This window comes from Leuciscus leuciscus (assembly GCF_965113295.1).
Source record: "Leuciscus leuciscus genome assembly, chromosome: 2".
NCBI classification, from domain to species: Eukaryota; Metazoa; Chordata; class Actinopteri; order Cypriniformes; family Leuciscidae; genus Leuciscus; species Leuciscus leuciscus.
In genome coordinates this window covers 41,113,344-41,129,486 of record NC_138726.1, presented here as the reverse complement: position 1 = coordinate 41,129,486, position 16,143 = coordinate 41,113,344, and the positions used below count along the sequence as shown (strand labels likewise).

Here is a 16,143-nt window from a genome sequence, read left to right as displayed (position 1 = left end):
ACATTAGTTATTTGTCGTTATTTAAGAGTCCTCAGCCTTACTAAAATAATATGATAATGCAGTTTAAAAATAAACTTGTTTGTTTTATTGTCACAACAGAACAGAATATATTAAAGTTCTGATAAATATAATGTATAAAAATACAAACTTAAGATATGAAACTTAAAGTCCTTTAAACAAAAAAAAAGTCAACTATTTTTAATATTGACAGTAATAAATCAATTATGTAATAATGTGTGTGTGTGTGTGTGTGTGTGTGTGTGTGTGTGTGCGCGTGTGTGTGTGTGTGTGTGTGTGTGTGTGTGTGTGTGTGTGAAGAACTGATAAGATTGTAAATGTGTACCTTGAAATGCAATGTAAGTCGCTTTTGATAAAAGCGTCTGCCAAATGTCAATGTTAAGCTACCTTATAATTACAATGTCAACTTGCTTATCCCTTTACCTGCACTCTTTTAATTCTATCCATCTATTCCATCAAGCTACAACAAACCATTTTCAATCATCATTTGCTGCCTGCCTTCTAAAATCTACTACTTAGTGATGCACTAAATACTCGCCCACCCCTCTAGCCCGAGCGATCTTCCTTGTATAGTGCCCTCTGGTGGACAAACTATGCAACGCCAACACTCATAATATGGTTGAAGGGTGTTTCGTCCGCTTTTATTTTATTTTTTAAATATTCATTTATCGGCCATTATAAATGCCGATACCGATAGTTTGAAAAATGCCTAATATCGGCCGATAATATCGGCCCGCCGATATATCGGTCGGGCTCTAATTTAGAATAACAGAAGATCATTATTAAGCTATTTCAAATAGCTTTTTAAAGGAATAGTCCAAACCCATATGTAAGAAACCGGAGCATACAGGTTGGGAACAACATGAGGGTGAATAAATGACTCAGTTTTCATTGTTGGCAATCTATTTGTTTTAAAACTCTAGAATATCCAGCACATGATGATTTAAGAATACTGTGTTCTTGCATTATCTTTCTCAGCCACACTCTGTTGCAATGCATTTGGACCATGTTTTGACCCACCACCACGATGCCCACCATTTAGCAATTATTCAGGGCTATGAATGCTGGCGGTGGTCTCAAACAAAAGAGTGTTGCCGTGGTGATTTGAAGAGGAGGCTGGTCTGGTGGTCTGGCCTTGGTTGGTGGAGGTTTAAGGTAGCGTAAGTCCAGGAAATAAGTGTTCCCCTCCCTGCAGCGAGTGAGAGACAGACGAGCACACACCTAGAATCTCAATGAGAAAACTGTGTTTTCTTCTTGCAATGAAAGTCAGAATAGTGAAGCACAAAGCAAAACCCCAGAGTACCGCTCTGCAGGGAGGGGTTTCTAATATTTTCTCTAATGTCTATCTTCAAATTTCATCATAGATTCAAGTCTTATTTTTGAAAGATGAAGTATTAGGTGCAACAATATTCTACAGATGAAAAGGAAGTAAACACGATTAATCAAAACAGCCATTTGTCGTGTGAATATGAAGTGCGTTAGTGCAGATGAATAAACCCTCATATTTAATAAGGTGCCAACAGATTAAAAGAACATGCTGGTGAACTAAGTTTTAATAATGGCTTATGAACAGACATGATGAAGACATTGTGAAGCTGTCCTCTCAGACAGGGTGTGATTGTAATCTCCACATTCATTCACTATGTTCCCCAGTTCTCTTTCACTTAGCTTAGAGTTAGAGGTGAATCTGAAGTCTTAGCCTACCAAACCTGTGGTTGAAAATGAGAAATTAAAGCGGTTGGGAGTGGGAGACGAGGTGAGTTGTAATGAAGGTGATTCAGGCCGTTTTGATGCACACATGTTCACACATGCTGCGCCTCTGTCTCCTACATGGAAGACTTTGATTCAGAATACAGCTGGCAAGAGCGGTTACACAGCAGGCTTTCTGCCTATCCTCTTGAAAAGAGGAAGTTTTTCTATCAGTATGTTCACAATGGATCCCCCGCGTCTTGCTTTAAGAACTTTTTTCTAACCTTTATGCTATTATCTTTCAGTTTTTTGCACTCAAAAATAAAATAAAAATTCTTATATAAAATTAAGTGATTTCACCATTGGACCACTAATATCTTTCCTTTACAAAAAAGTACTTAATCATCATAGTACTTGGGCCAGATTTACCAAAATCTTCCTGAGAGAGAAGCTAGGTTCTCTCCTAGGTTCGTAAGAATGTTTCTTAGTGCAATTCTTGAGAAATGATCAAATAGGCCTATTTTCTTAAGAACAAGCTTTAGTGTGTTATCTGATTGTATGGCGGTTCTTGCCAAACACTCTGTAATCAACTGAACGGGAAAACAATCTCAAAGGCTGTTTTTATGCACTGCCTGATTGCGGTAATAATCATAATGCTGCCAAAATTGTCATAATTATAATATTAATTAACTTCAGAGTACTTGTGCACATCCCTAGCAATAGTAATATGTACGGGTAGTGTTATGTTATAATGCTTAATATCTGAAACAAACCACCAAATTCATTAAACATTTTATCTTTGGGTATTTAAGACAAGATGGAGGTTTTAGAGGCTTTTTGCAGTCATTTTATTTTTTTATTCTTTTTAAGAATTAAAATTCTTCTTAAGGTTTGCCTTTAGAACAATCTCAAGAAAAATATAAGAACACTTTCCTCTTTCCTCTTTAACTCTTTCCACGACAGATTTTTTTACTTGCCAGTCAGCACCAGCATTTTTTATCATTTTCACAAAAATAACATGGCCCCCAGAATATTTTGTTGTATCAATATCTGAACAAGCAATTGGCCTATATCAAAAGAAAGAACAGCCTCTGCTTTTAGACAAACAAACAACAACAAATTCTAGCTTCATACATTGTTTTTTATCTTCACTGTGTGGGTAAGTTTCATAAAAAAGCCACATTTTGAACAAAGACTACAGTTTCTTTTTTGTCAAAGACTACATCCGAATTGGATTCAAGTAAATCGCTCCCATCAACGCTTGCACAGTCCTGTACCTCTTCCTGAGTCGACTTTTCATTCAGTAACATTAGGCAGATTTGATTTATATGCGGTTTAATGTTTGATGATCACATTATTTTATATGTGCATAAGCAATGCTTCTATCACTTGTTTCTGCTTGTTCTTCGCCTGTGTTTTGTTACAATGTCAGGGTTGGGGTTGAGGGATGAGGTGAGGACTCAAGATGCAGAAACAATGGACAAACAAAACTACCCTGTGGGGGAAAACAAACCAGCAAGGCACAAGGCAGGACTATATATATGGCAGGGCAGGACACAAGGGGTGCAAACGACAACGAACTGGCACAGGACTGAAAACACAAGGAGAATAAATAGGGCAGCAAACGAGGAGGGTAACAAGGGAAAGGACCAATAGAGAGTATCCTCGTGATGTCAGCATGAATGCCGCGAAAAACACACAAAACACATCTAAAATGGGAAAGAGCTTTGCGATTGACTGTATAACTAGATTTTACACAGAATCTGAGGTATATTTTTATAGAACAAGGTATATAGAGAAGCAAATATCTGCAATTCATACAACTGGACTCCGGGCAGCAAAAGGTGGATTTGCAGTTATCATTTTGTGTCAATATGCTGAATTTAGGGGTAAAATCATACCGTATATATTGTATTGTTATATATTGACAACTCATCAATTCAGTATTTACCATTGTATATTCTGCATAATTGGACGTTTTTTAATGAAGTTTTAAGGCTGGACGATATGATGATATATAACATTAATATAAGTGATCACATGGATTTAGACCTATACCCATTGTATTTATATAAAGCTTTCACAGGCAAATTTGCTTTATGTTATTTCCCCGGCGTCGAAATCAGGCACATATAAATGTCAGGAAACACGATTCCTGGCTGCATTTCAATATCCATGGATCACTGGATCTTTGGTAAGTTGTAAGGAACACTATATCGAGTCCAACCTTTAGTTTAAACTGATAATCGTTTGTTTTACTTGCATTTCGCAGTTTCCCCAATTAACCCCAGTCACGCAGCAGGCTCTTTTGCCACTTAGTCCGGCTGAGGGGGGCGTGTTCCGGCGGGAAAGTGATGTCTGCATACACGCTATAATCAGATAACAAGATGGGCAGGGTTAAGACAATAGACTGGAGAGCTTGTCATGTTTGTTTCTTTGTGCCATGTGCTCTCAACAAACAAAACAAAAACACAAGCACATGGCCAGCGAACACAATCACAAGCCATGTGCTTAAACAAAACAAGACAGGAACACGCAGCCCGAACACTCACAAGCCGTATGTTCACACAAAACATAACACAAAAGCATGCGGCTGAAGAAAACAAGAAGCGCATGCATGCTACACAGACACAATAACACAAGAGCGCCTGGCCAATGAAAACATAAAGCAAGCGCACACAAAATACAAGACAAGAGCACAAGTTGAGTTTACGAACACACAACTCGTGCACTTAGAAAATCATTTTAAACTGGAAATCTTATAATCTAATAAACAATGATCAAATACATTTTTTATCTCTTATTTTGGTTTTTACAAAGTTTGAAAACCATTGTACCATGGTATTTACATACATACAGCGACATACATACTGTATGAAAATTCATGGTATTCCAATAGTTCAGTGTTTTTGGTTAATACGATGACATTTCATATACCAAATATTGTGGCTGTTCGGCTCATGCCCTGGCAGAAATGAACAGACTCGAGAATTGAAGTGTGGCATGAATTTTTTCGGCACAAGTCTAATTTTTCTGGCTGACTTTCTTTCACATCTTTAATGACTTACGCCATGCTTGATAAAGCAAGTCATTAAAAGGCGTAAGCATCCCATTGGCTAACCAGAGTCCAAAAGAGTAAAGAGGATTAGGCCTCACTGATGCTGGATTCACTGCTGTTTATGCTCAACTCTCTTGTGAAGATGATTTTTTTTTTGTGTGTGTGTGGAGATGCTCACAAACACATTTTGCCGCATTTCTTTGTCTTGTCTCAATGATAAGCACTTAATGTGTGTTCTTTGTATACAGCAGATAGCTAGTGAGATGTGTAAAACCGTAAGGCTCTGGCTGTATCTGCTGTCTCAGCACCAGATAAACAATGACTGTCTCTCATACTGTAGATAAGGAACAGCCATTGTTTTGGCTTAAAGACAGTAGTGAAGGCAGCGGGGAAGCAGGGAGTGTTGCTTAGCTGCACATCTCTCCTTTGTAAGGATGGCAAGGAAGAATTCAATTCTCTCATCTCTTCACTCACCTCCGTTGTGTGAAAGAGTAGAGACATTTGTCAAGGAAACAAGAAAAGTGTCCCACTGTGAGTTAAACCTGTAGCTCATTTCAGAAATAAATAAGCCTGTTTACAGGAGGCAGCACACCACTTTGCCTGTTCCAGGCATCACTCCGTTCCTACGCTGAAATACACCACTGGTTGTGAAGGCGCCTGTAAAATGCCCAGACATGCAGAAGGAACTGGGGGATGAAGAATTGCACTGTGGAAATTGAACTCATCTCAGTTCTCATCACCTCTGAGCTTCAAATGGATTCATTCACAGTCTGTCCTGCGCTCAGAGATGTGTAGCTCTTATCCTAATTCCTTTTTTCTGATGGTATGAAGAGATGGTTGAGAAGTAGGTGAAAGTATAGCAGTCAATCACTGGCTTGTAGCAATCCGATATTCAGATGAATGTTTTGGTGTATGAATTCTGGGCTGATGTTTAGTTTTACTTTTGAATAGAAACAATTTGGGGAGCAAAGAGTAGACATTTTCCCATAAACACCTAAATAAATCAATATACGGACAGATTAAATAATAGTCTCCAAGTAGGGCTGCACAATTAATCGAATTTCTAATTACGATTACGGATGCCACGATTACATAATCGTTCAAAGCCGCGATTACAACAAAATAAGCACTTAAATTATTCTGCGTGCTTAAGAGGTGTGTTTAGAGCATGTTGTGAGAGGGGAATCACGACTACTTCAGAGAACCCAGCACAATAGGAACTACCTGTGACTTAAAAAGTCTCTCAGGTATAAATAAAATAAAAAGTCTCTCACCTCAGAAAAACAGACTTTCCTGTCAGCTGTTATACTGCGCTAGTTTTGCACGTTGTATATCGCATCACTATATAAAGCACAAAAGAAACTACAAACATGGAACGTCGTTATGTTGTAAATTAGTAAGTCACGAAATAAAAGTAAAATACCAATAAATCACGTTACTGGTGAGAAGTTCGCTGAGAAGGATTTGCATGCAGGTAGCCTATGATGTTCATTATTCATCAGGAGCAGTTTCCATGTTTCATTAACAGTTCTTGTTAGTATTGTGTATTCACCATGGTAACTGTTGTTTCCATAACCCCAAAATGCCCCTTTATTTGAACTTTGTGTTGTTTTGTATATTTTTTAGGGCTGCAACTAACGATTATTTTGATAATCGATCGATTATTTTTACGACTAATCGATTAATCGGTTTATGTACTTATATTTTTGTTTTGTCCATTTATTCCCCAAGTAAATTATTAACAAAGGGTCTTTATCATTCAACATAGACTTTTTTGAGATTTTAACCATTTTGCATTGTCATATCCTCATCAAAAACATACCTGGAGTTGTGTTTTATTATGTGTTAGTAATCCATTGTCGAACTCTTCTGCAATCAAAACACTGACCCATACGTACTCTAGCAAATTTCACAAGGAGATTTCAAATAATGTTTTCACCATGGCAGTCCTTAGGGCTCCTAAAGTAGTTTAACATCCCGAACAAAGCTTAATTATTAAGGAATCTTGCAGAACATATTTTCACGAAGAATAAGAATAAAACAGAATACAGTTGCAGTAAATTGCATTTTATTATTTTGTTTCCTGTAAACACACAGCTTATACCTGGGAAACAGCTTTATAGCTTATGCTGTGAAATCATTAAGAAAGTTGAAAGTAGCTCAACTTTATGGTAATGAGCTATGACGCGGTTCAGTGGCAAGCACGGCAAACGCCAGCAACCAATCGGAAATATAGATGTCCTTCGCGCTGGCTGATTCCGGAGAAACATTAGTTCCGAGAAAAAATTATTAATTGCAGAGTTTAACCATCATAGAGTGAAAGTGTATCATTTGCATGTGTTTTTAAATCCTGTCAGTTTAACAGGGCGCGCTTGACAGGGCATATATAAGAACGAGCAGAGAGAGAGAGAGAGAGAGCCCCGGCCGCGCGCGCGCACTCACCCGAGCGCTGTCTTGCTCTCTCTCTCCCTCGCGCATATTAATCAAAATCAGTTGATACGATGGTGTCGGAAAAAAAACTCTCAAGTGATGAAATGTTTTCTTTGTTGACAAATCTTGTGCGATATCCTAAACTGCCGAATGCATTGCTTGTTTTTTTCTGTTTACATTTCATGGTGTGACACTTCTCTTCTCCCATGATTTTGCACACTTTGGATGACTTCGTTCGATTAGTTTTATCTTCCGCTTTTTTCTTTTTCTTTCTCGAGCTTACTCCACTGCCGCCTGCCTCCGCCATCTCGCTGAATGCAATGCTGCAGAGACGCTGTGCGGGAAGCACGTGACATAAAACGAGGCCAGCTATTGGCTATTCGCTACTTCTCCTGCTGTACTGGCTGAGTAAAACCTCCGGTGGCTCATTACTGCCACACTTTGGTCACCGCAGATTTAAAATATGCACGAAATGAGCCGCTTACGGCAAATAAAAGTTATTTAGCAACTAATCGATGACTTAATTAGTTGACAACTATTTTAATCATCGATTTTAATCGATTAAATCGATTAGTTGTTTCAGCTCTAATAGATACACTTCAACTGTGAGAGACAGAATCTAAAACAAAAATCCAGAAAATTGATTGATTTTTAAATAATTAATTTGCATTTTATTGCATGACATAAGTATTTGATCACCTACCAACCAGTAAGAATTCCGGCTCTCACAGACCTGTTAGTTTTTCTTTAAGAAGCCCTCCTGTTCTCCACTCATTACCTGTATTATCTGCACCTGTTTGAAATCGTTACCTGTATAAAAGACACCTGTTCACACACTCAATCAAACAGACTCCAACCTCTCCACAATGGCCAAGACCAGAGAGCTGTGTAAGGACATCAGGGATAAAATTGTAGACCTGCACAAGGCTGGGATGGGCTACAGGACAATAGGCAAGCAGCTTGGTGAGAAGGCAACAACTGTTGGCGCAATTATTAGAAAATGGAAGAAGTTCAAGATGATGGTCAATCTCCCTCGGTCTGGGGCACCATGCAAGATCTCACCTCGTGGGGCATCAATGGTCATGAGGAAGGTGAGGGATCAGCCCAGAACTACACGGCAGGACCTGGCCAATGGCCTGAAGATAGCTGGGACCACAGTCTCAAAGAAAACCATTAGTAACACACTACGCCGTCATGGATTAAAATCCTGCAGCGCACGCAAGGTCCCCCTGCTCAAGCCAGCGCATGTCCAGGCACGTCTGAAGTTTGCCAATGACCATCTGGATGATCCAGAGGAGGAATGGGAGAAGGTCATGTGGTCTGATGAGACAAAAATAGAGCTTTTTGGTCTAAACTCCACTCGCCGTGTTTGGAGGAAGAAGAAGGATGAGTACAACCCCAAGAACACCATCCCAACCGTGAAGCATGGAGGTGGAAACATCATTCTTTGGGGATGCTTTTCTGCAAAGGGGACAGGACGACTGCACCGTATTGAGGGGAGGATGGAGGGGGCCATGTATCGCGAAATCTTGGCCAACAACCTCCTTCCCTCAGTAAGAGCATTGAAGATGGGTCGTGGCTGTGTCTTCCAGCATGACAACAACCCGAAACACACAGCCAGGGCAACTAAGGAGTGGCTCCGTAAGAAGCATCTCAAGGTCATGGAGTGGCCTAGCCAGTCTCCAGACCTGAACCCAATAGAAAATCTTTGGAGGGAGCTGAAAGTCCGTATTGCCCAGCGACAGCCCCGAAACCTGAAGGATCTGGAGAAGGTCTGTATGGAGGAGTGGGCCAAAATCCCTGCTGCAGTGTGTGCAAACCTGGTCAAGAACTACAGGAAACGTATGATATCTGTAATTGCAAACAAAGGTTTCTGTACCAAATATTAAGTTCTGCTTTTCTGATGTATCAAATACTTATGTCATGCAATAAAATGCAAATTCATTACTTAAAAATCATACAATGTGAGTTTCTGGATTTTTGTTTTAGATTCCGTCACTCACAGTTGAAGAGTACCCATGATAAAAATTACAGACTTCTACATGCTTTGTGAGTAGGAAAACCTGCAAAATCGGCAGTGTATCAAATACTTGTTCTCCCCACTGTATATATAAATCCTTAAAAAGTGGGTCACGGCTTGATAACCATGGTGAAATTTGGGTTTAATGGCCAAATGAGTTGAGAATCATATAAAGTTATTCAAAACATCATTCAATGTAAATTGTGATAATCGTAATTAATAATTGCAATTACAATTTAAAGGGAGTAATCGACAATTATGATTTTTGTCATAATCGTGCAGCCCTATCTCCAAGCCAACATTTTGCTATTTATTGCAACCTTCTGTGTGTTGGTCAGTGAGATAAATGAGAATGAATGAGTTAACTACATAACTGAGGCTGAGCAGAATGATTAAAAGCACAATAAATGGGCACAACACGTGTCCCGTATACATCAGTAGAAATATCCCAAAAGCTCGTAAACCTTGCAGACTGGATCTTACAGAGTATATACTATATACTGCTTACTATTTATAGTGTGAAACAATTATCAACTATGCAGTGATAAATGTTTCAGACGATAGTATCCTACAATGTTACAATCAAAATAATCCCAAAAATAAATACTCTTATTTTGTATTTAATTTTGATTAAAAATGTCTCAACCAAATGTGGGAAAAATTAAATGTTACTGTCTCCCATTCTGAGTTGCGATCTGTGAGTGCACACTGGACACTCTCCTCAATACCACTATATCACTGTAACTCTCTCTGGTTGCTTAAACTCCTTAGTCCATGAAATTCAATTCTGTAGCTCACACCTCCAAGGACAAGAACAGATTAATGTTTGTCTGTGCTAGACCCTTTGGACTTCTACCCAGAGTCCCCTTTGCTTCTATGATTTCAGTAATGAGGACCCCTGTCAGCAGTAACCTTCTCGTCCACATTGTCATTAGCAGAGAAACCCGGCAAATCATGTATTGGGATTACCAGAGCACCTTTGTTTTGACCATTGTGTTATATCATCAGGGGTATTAAAATGCTTCAGATAACAAGCTAAATGTTCATTGTTAATGTGTCACCAACAGGGTTTGTTCCAGATGAAAATGCAAATGGTTTATTTTTTGGAATTCTTATGGCATATCTGTCTTGTGTCCAACTGTGAATCCCAATTTTCACATTGTCAGCATGTCAACTGAATCCACGCAATTATCCTTTGTTCTGTGTAGGTCAGTACAGCATCGTATAAAGCAGACTAACAGTCACATTAGCTATGTTAAAGCTGTTAAAAGGATGTTTGGAAAATCTCCAGGAAATAATTAGCACAGCGTGTAGGCTTGTTTAACCCCTTCCTGTTTTGTAAACAAATCTATCTGGTGTTTACGGCTGCTCATTGGAAATGAAAATGCATTTTGCTGGTCAGCAAATTTGTTTTTTGGCTGTTTTGCTTGGCACAAAACTATTAAGTCTAAGTTGCCTGCGTCTGAGGCACTACTATTTGGAAGCCTGCTTATGACATTGTGTGCCGGGTTAGTTCACAGGGTTAGTTCACCCAAAAATGATCCCATAATTTACTCACCCTCAAGCCATCCTAGGTGTATATGACTTTCTTCTTTCAAACACAATCGGAGTTATATAAAAAAATATCCTGGCTCTTCCAAGCTTTATAATGGTAATATAAGTTTTTAAAGCTCCAAAAAGCACATCCATCCATCATAAAAGTAATCCATATGGCTCCAGGGGGTTAATAAAGGCCTTCTGAAGCGAAGTGATGCGTTTTTGTAAGAAAAATATCTGTATTTATAACTTTATAAACTAGAATGACTGGCTTCCGGTAATGGCCGTATGTGAGTCTAGTTCCAGCGGAAGAGTGACCCGACGTATGATGTAGGATGTAGGATGTAGGAGTACATAAGCTTAGTTGAGAGTAGACGCCTCTCGCGGTTCCTCTGCGGGTCGGGTCAGAGGTCACTCTTCGGAAGGTACTCGACTCGTGTATGGCCATTATCGGAAGCCAGTGATTATAGTTTATAAAGTTATAAAAATATATATTTTTCTTAAAAAATGCATCACTTTGCTTCAGAAGGCCTCTATTAACACCCTGGAGCCGTATGGATTACATTTCATGATGGATGGATGCGCTTTTTGGAGCTTTAAAAACTCAGGCTCTATTCACTCCAATAATAAAACTAGAAGAGCCAGGATATGTTGTAATATATCTCTGATTGTGTTTGGCTGAAAGAAGAAAGTCATATACACCCATGTCTTGAGGGTGAGTATATTATGAGGTAATTTTCATTTTTGGGCGAACTAACACTTTAAATACGACCATTTTGAAACACCTCAGGACATAAAATAATCAAAATTGTAAGGAAAACAAATGATAATGTACCTCATATGGATTGTAAAATCTAAAAAACATTCCTACTGGGAGGACCCTTGCAGTGCAACTCAAGCTTTTGCTGTTGAGAACAGCAGGTTTGACTGGTGTGAAAGCATGAAAGGATGCTTGTGCTGTAATGGTTATTCCTCTACTGAAAATGTATGGCTTCGGTGGCTGTTGAGTTGAAATCATGCATCATACTGATGCGACATAGTAGATCACTAGCTTCCTGGAAACCAATAAATGAATGTATCTTTGACAAAACATCTCAGACATGCGCTCTTCCCATATTGTTTCTGCATTGTGTGTTTTTTCTGTAGTTATTTCTTCGTTTTAATCATGATAATGTTAAATGAACGCTTGTTTAGGTCAAGTGATATAATTTAGTGTAGAGGACACCGGGGCTAGTTGTCACAAAGGCTTTATCTCAGTAACTATAATGTTCTGAATCAAAAGTCTGATTGCATAGGTGCTTGTTTTCTCTTGCATTTGTCTCTAGGTTTTGGATTTGTTAGATTTTTTGTTTTCAAACAATGGATCTTATATTAGAATTGATTTTGTGAATTCTGTCCTCTAGGATCCAAACTAAAGTTCCAGTGTCATATTTTTAAATTAGCTTTTGGGTACTCAATACAACTACAATGGAATGCATTATAGCAAGGTTAAACTATTTAATAAAGGTAGATTTTAACTGAAAGAATGAACTGTGACTTAAAGACACTGTAGTTATTATTTGTTATTAATGTACAGTATACTGTCTAAATGTAGAATGTATGCTACAGTCACACAACCTCATAATGACGTGTTCTATTTGCAATTCACTAATTGTTTTAATGCAATTTTATGTCAAAATGGCACAGAGAGGTAATGGCAACTATGGGTTAAAAAAACCTTCTTCAGATTTTTTTTGGGGGGCATTTAAGCCTTATTAAATAAACTCAGAGTGCTCGTCTAGCTCTGGTCATTTGTGCATAGGACTAAAGGTCATTTGTGCATGGGACTAAAAAGGCATTTAATAGCCATTTGATTTGTGTGATCTAGTCAGAGGTTGTAAAGGTATCTGCAGGAGTCCACAGCAATTTTCAGCTAAAAAGTTCTATGGCCAATTAACAAAAGAGTTCTGAGTATTTTGCAGGGTTTTACCTCCATGCTAAATGTAGCCATGTACTGCCAGGTGTGTGTGGTATAGCACAGCTCCAGTGCGTCTTGGTTGCTGCACAGCACTGGCCAATAACGCAGAAGCCTTTGCAAAATACTGTATAGCGATAATATTAAGTGAAATTATTATTTCGTTTTTTGGGTAACACTTTACAATAAGGTCTCATTAGTTAACATTATTTAATGCATTAACTAACATTAACTAGAACAATGAACAGTGCATTTCAAATTTATTAATTTTTGTTTACATTAGTTGATAAAAATTTTATTGTTCATTGTTAGTTCATGTTAGCTCAGGATCACTAAACAATATTAACAGATAAAACTTTAATTTTAATAAATGTATTTTATTTTAATAAATGTAATAATGTATTAGTAAATGTTGAAATTGACAATACCTAAAATTAATAAATGCTTAGAAGTATTTTTCATTGTTAGTTCGCGTTAACTAATGGAACCTCAAGGTTCTTGCACACTGAGTCTGAAATTTTCACACATTAAAAAATAAATACGACTTCATGTTGTGTCAATCACATTTACGCACTGCCTCCGAAACTTTCGTCCGTCATCATTTTTTTGGGGATCGGGTAGATTTTCTGTGTTTTTCGCATCCGTAGCAAGCATTTTGAGAGGTGTTTTGACAATTCAGAGCCACTGAATGACAAATACGAAAAAATACATATGAAAATTTTGGACCTTAAAGTGTTACCGTTTTTTTTTTTTTTTTTTTTTTTTAAATACAATGAAAGTCGATAGCTGCATGGATTAGTAGCATTTTATTGAATAACATTTTTAGTCCAGGGATTTAAATAGTTAAATAAATCTGCAATACCGTTTGGTCTGCCTGGTTGAGTTCATTTTAGTTTATTGTCTGCTGTGGTGCTTTCATGCCCTTAAGTTTCGTATTAAATATGTTGTGCATAAATGAATGTGGTCCCGATTGTTCCGGGCAGACGAGATTGATTTCTTGTGCATCTTTCCTGACAGTCTGGTCATTGACATGGTAATGTATTCAGCTTCAGTAAATGGAAATGATATGTACACTATGTGTGTGTGTGATAAATGTGGTTAACCACACTCCAGAGATTATTCATGGGTGTGGCTTGTGACTGAACAAAGAGGTGAAGGGTCAGGGATGCCCTTGGGAGGGTGTTGCATTTAGTGCATAATTTAGTGTGTACTATATGCTCCTCGATAACAGGTGCAGAGCACACTGTGTGATTTTCTCAAAGAGGTGTTTTTCTAAGAGGTGTAAAATGATCAGTCAGACAGGGTTTAGCTATGATGATGTATTTAATAAGGGTTGGATATGCTAGTGTGTGAAGGGAGGCATAAAAAAAATTAAGGCTTCATTAAAAGCTTCTGCATGTGTGTAGACAGTGAAAGGTTCTATAAGTCGACAAATGCATGTAGTGTCACCCCCTCACAGACACACACACACACTCAGAGTAAGATTAGAGGAGCAGAAGCACAATGATAATTAGCTGTTGTAATGACTGGTGATGGAAGGCATAATTAAAGGCAGGGAGAAAGGATGAACAACAAAAGGGAAAGCAGCAATAAAAGTCTCTCCTTGAGCTGTTGTTGCTGGTATCTGACAGACAGCAACATAGCATTGTGTGTGTGTGTGTGTGTGTGTGTGTGAATAAGATTTACACCAATACCTTTGCACGTTTGATTTGAGTTTCACATTTTGTGTGTGATTATGTAGCCTCTGTACAACCGCTAATGTCATGATTTATCTCTGAACACTAACATCTAATTGCTTTTTTATTTTGGTGAAATTTGTCTTGCCTACTCTTACAAGCATCTGACAGAAAACTTCAACCATTGTTTCTGTAATGTTCATGGCTGAAAAATGGGAAAGAGACTAAAGCACATAAAACATTTAAATGGTTATTATGGCAGCAATATATGATACAATTTAAAAATATGTAGGCTAGGCTATTATAGTTTGGATTATTTTTTATAATATCCCATGAGTCCTAATAAATGCAATTTCAACTATTTCTGAAGTGCTTCTTTTATAAAGAACACCGCTTTCTCACATGAACATTGATAAAAATTGATTCTCGAGCCATCGATATAAAAAAATTCAGCACCATCGCCACGGACAGCGCCAGGTAACGTTGCACGTAAGAAGGTATATCTTAAGCAGATTCCTATGGTATGGTTCGGGGAACACGCCTAGAAATGGTATACCTTCAGTTAAGAGTGTTTGTAGCGCGCTAAGAGACAACGTTATCGGGAAACCCAGCCCATATCCTTTCAAAATGCAATTTAAGTATATGAGATTTATCCCAGAATTTCTAAGGGTCCCAAGATGTCAAGATCTTAAACATTTTCAAAAGCCTGCAAAAAGACATGTATTTTTCTACAAAAAGGCATTACATTTATTTTTGACACCATATTCTTGTTGCTGCTTTTTGCACTGCTTAACAATAATAATAATGTTTTTTTCTTTTTCTTTATTTTTTCTGCCAACATTTTTACTGCCCCAGTCATAAAATTTAAATTCAAAAGTTTTAAGTTAATAAGTAAAAAAATAAAAATAATTGACAAATTGATCAAAATTGATCAAAGTGACTAGTAAAGATTTGTTACGAAAAAATATTGTATTTATGTATCACAAATTATACAAAAATATTAAGCATACATTAACTATTTTCAACATTGATCATTGACTGAAATAGTTGTTCTTCTCAGCGGGAGTGCTGGAGTGAATGTGGAATGAGCATTAGTTACTGGATGACTGAAATTGATCAGGTGCTGAGAAGAGATTGTGCCTCCACTCAGAGATCAGTACACCTCAGCAGTGCTTGAATATGTGGCTGTGTTACAGCACAACTAGTATCACACATGAAGACCTGTGTGTGTTCTTTAGACTGTTGTACAACTATGAGGGCTTCATTGGAAACATAGTGTTCTCATAAGAGCACAGCTCTTTTGGCAAAATGCTTGGTTTTAAACTGTGATTCTTTCTACATGTATATACTACCTTTCCAAAGGGTTGACAAGACTTTAATGTTTTTGAAAGAAGTCTGCATTTATTTCATCAAATTTAGTAAAAACAGTAATATTGTGAAATATTATCACAATATTGTCATGAACTGTTTTCTATTTTAATATGTTTTAAAATAGAATGTATTTCTGTGATGGCAAAGCTGAATTTTCAGCATCATTACTCCAGTCTTCAGTGTCACATGATCCTTCAGAAATAATTCTAATGCTGATTTGCTGCTTGAATTACATTTCTTTTTATAATCAATTTTGAAAACAATTGTTCTGCTTAATATGATCCATGATACATTTTTAAAGATTTTTTGTTGAATAGGAAGATCAAAAGAACCACATTTATTTGAAATAGAAATCTTTTGTAATATTACAAATGTCTTTATTACTTTTGAT

At 37.5% G+C, this 16,143-nt stretch overlaps 1 protein-coding gene across 3 annotated transcripts in view; it reads left to right on the top strand.

Annotated features, from left to right (window-relative positions):
* Positions 1–16,143, top strand: part of apba2b (amyloid beta (A4) precursor protein-binding, family A, member 2b) — a 90,422-nt gene that overhangs the window by 46,947 nt on the left and 27,332 nt on the right. The window lies entirely within an intron of this gene.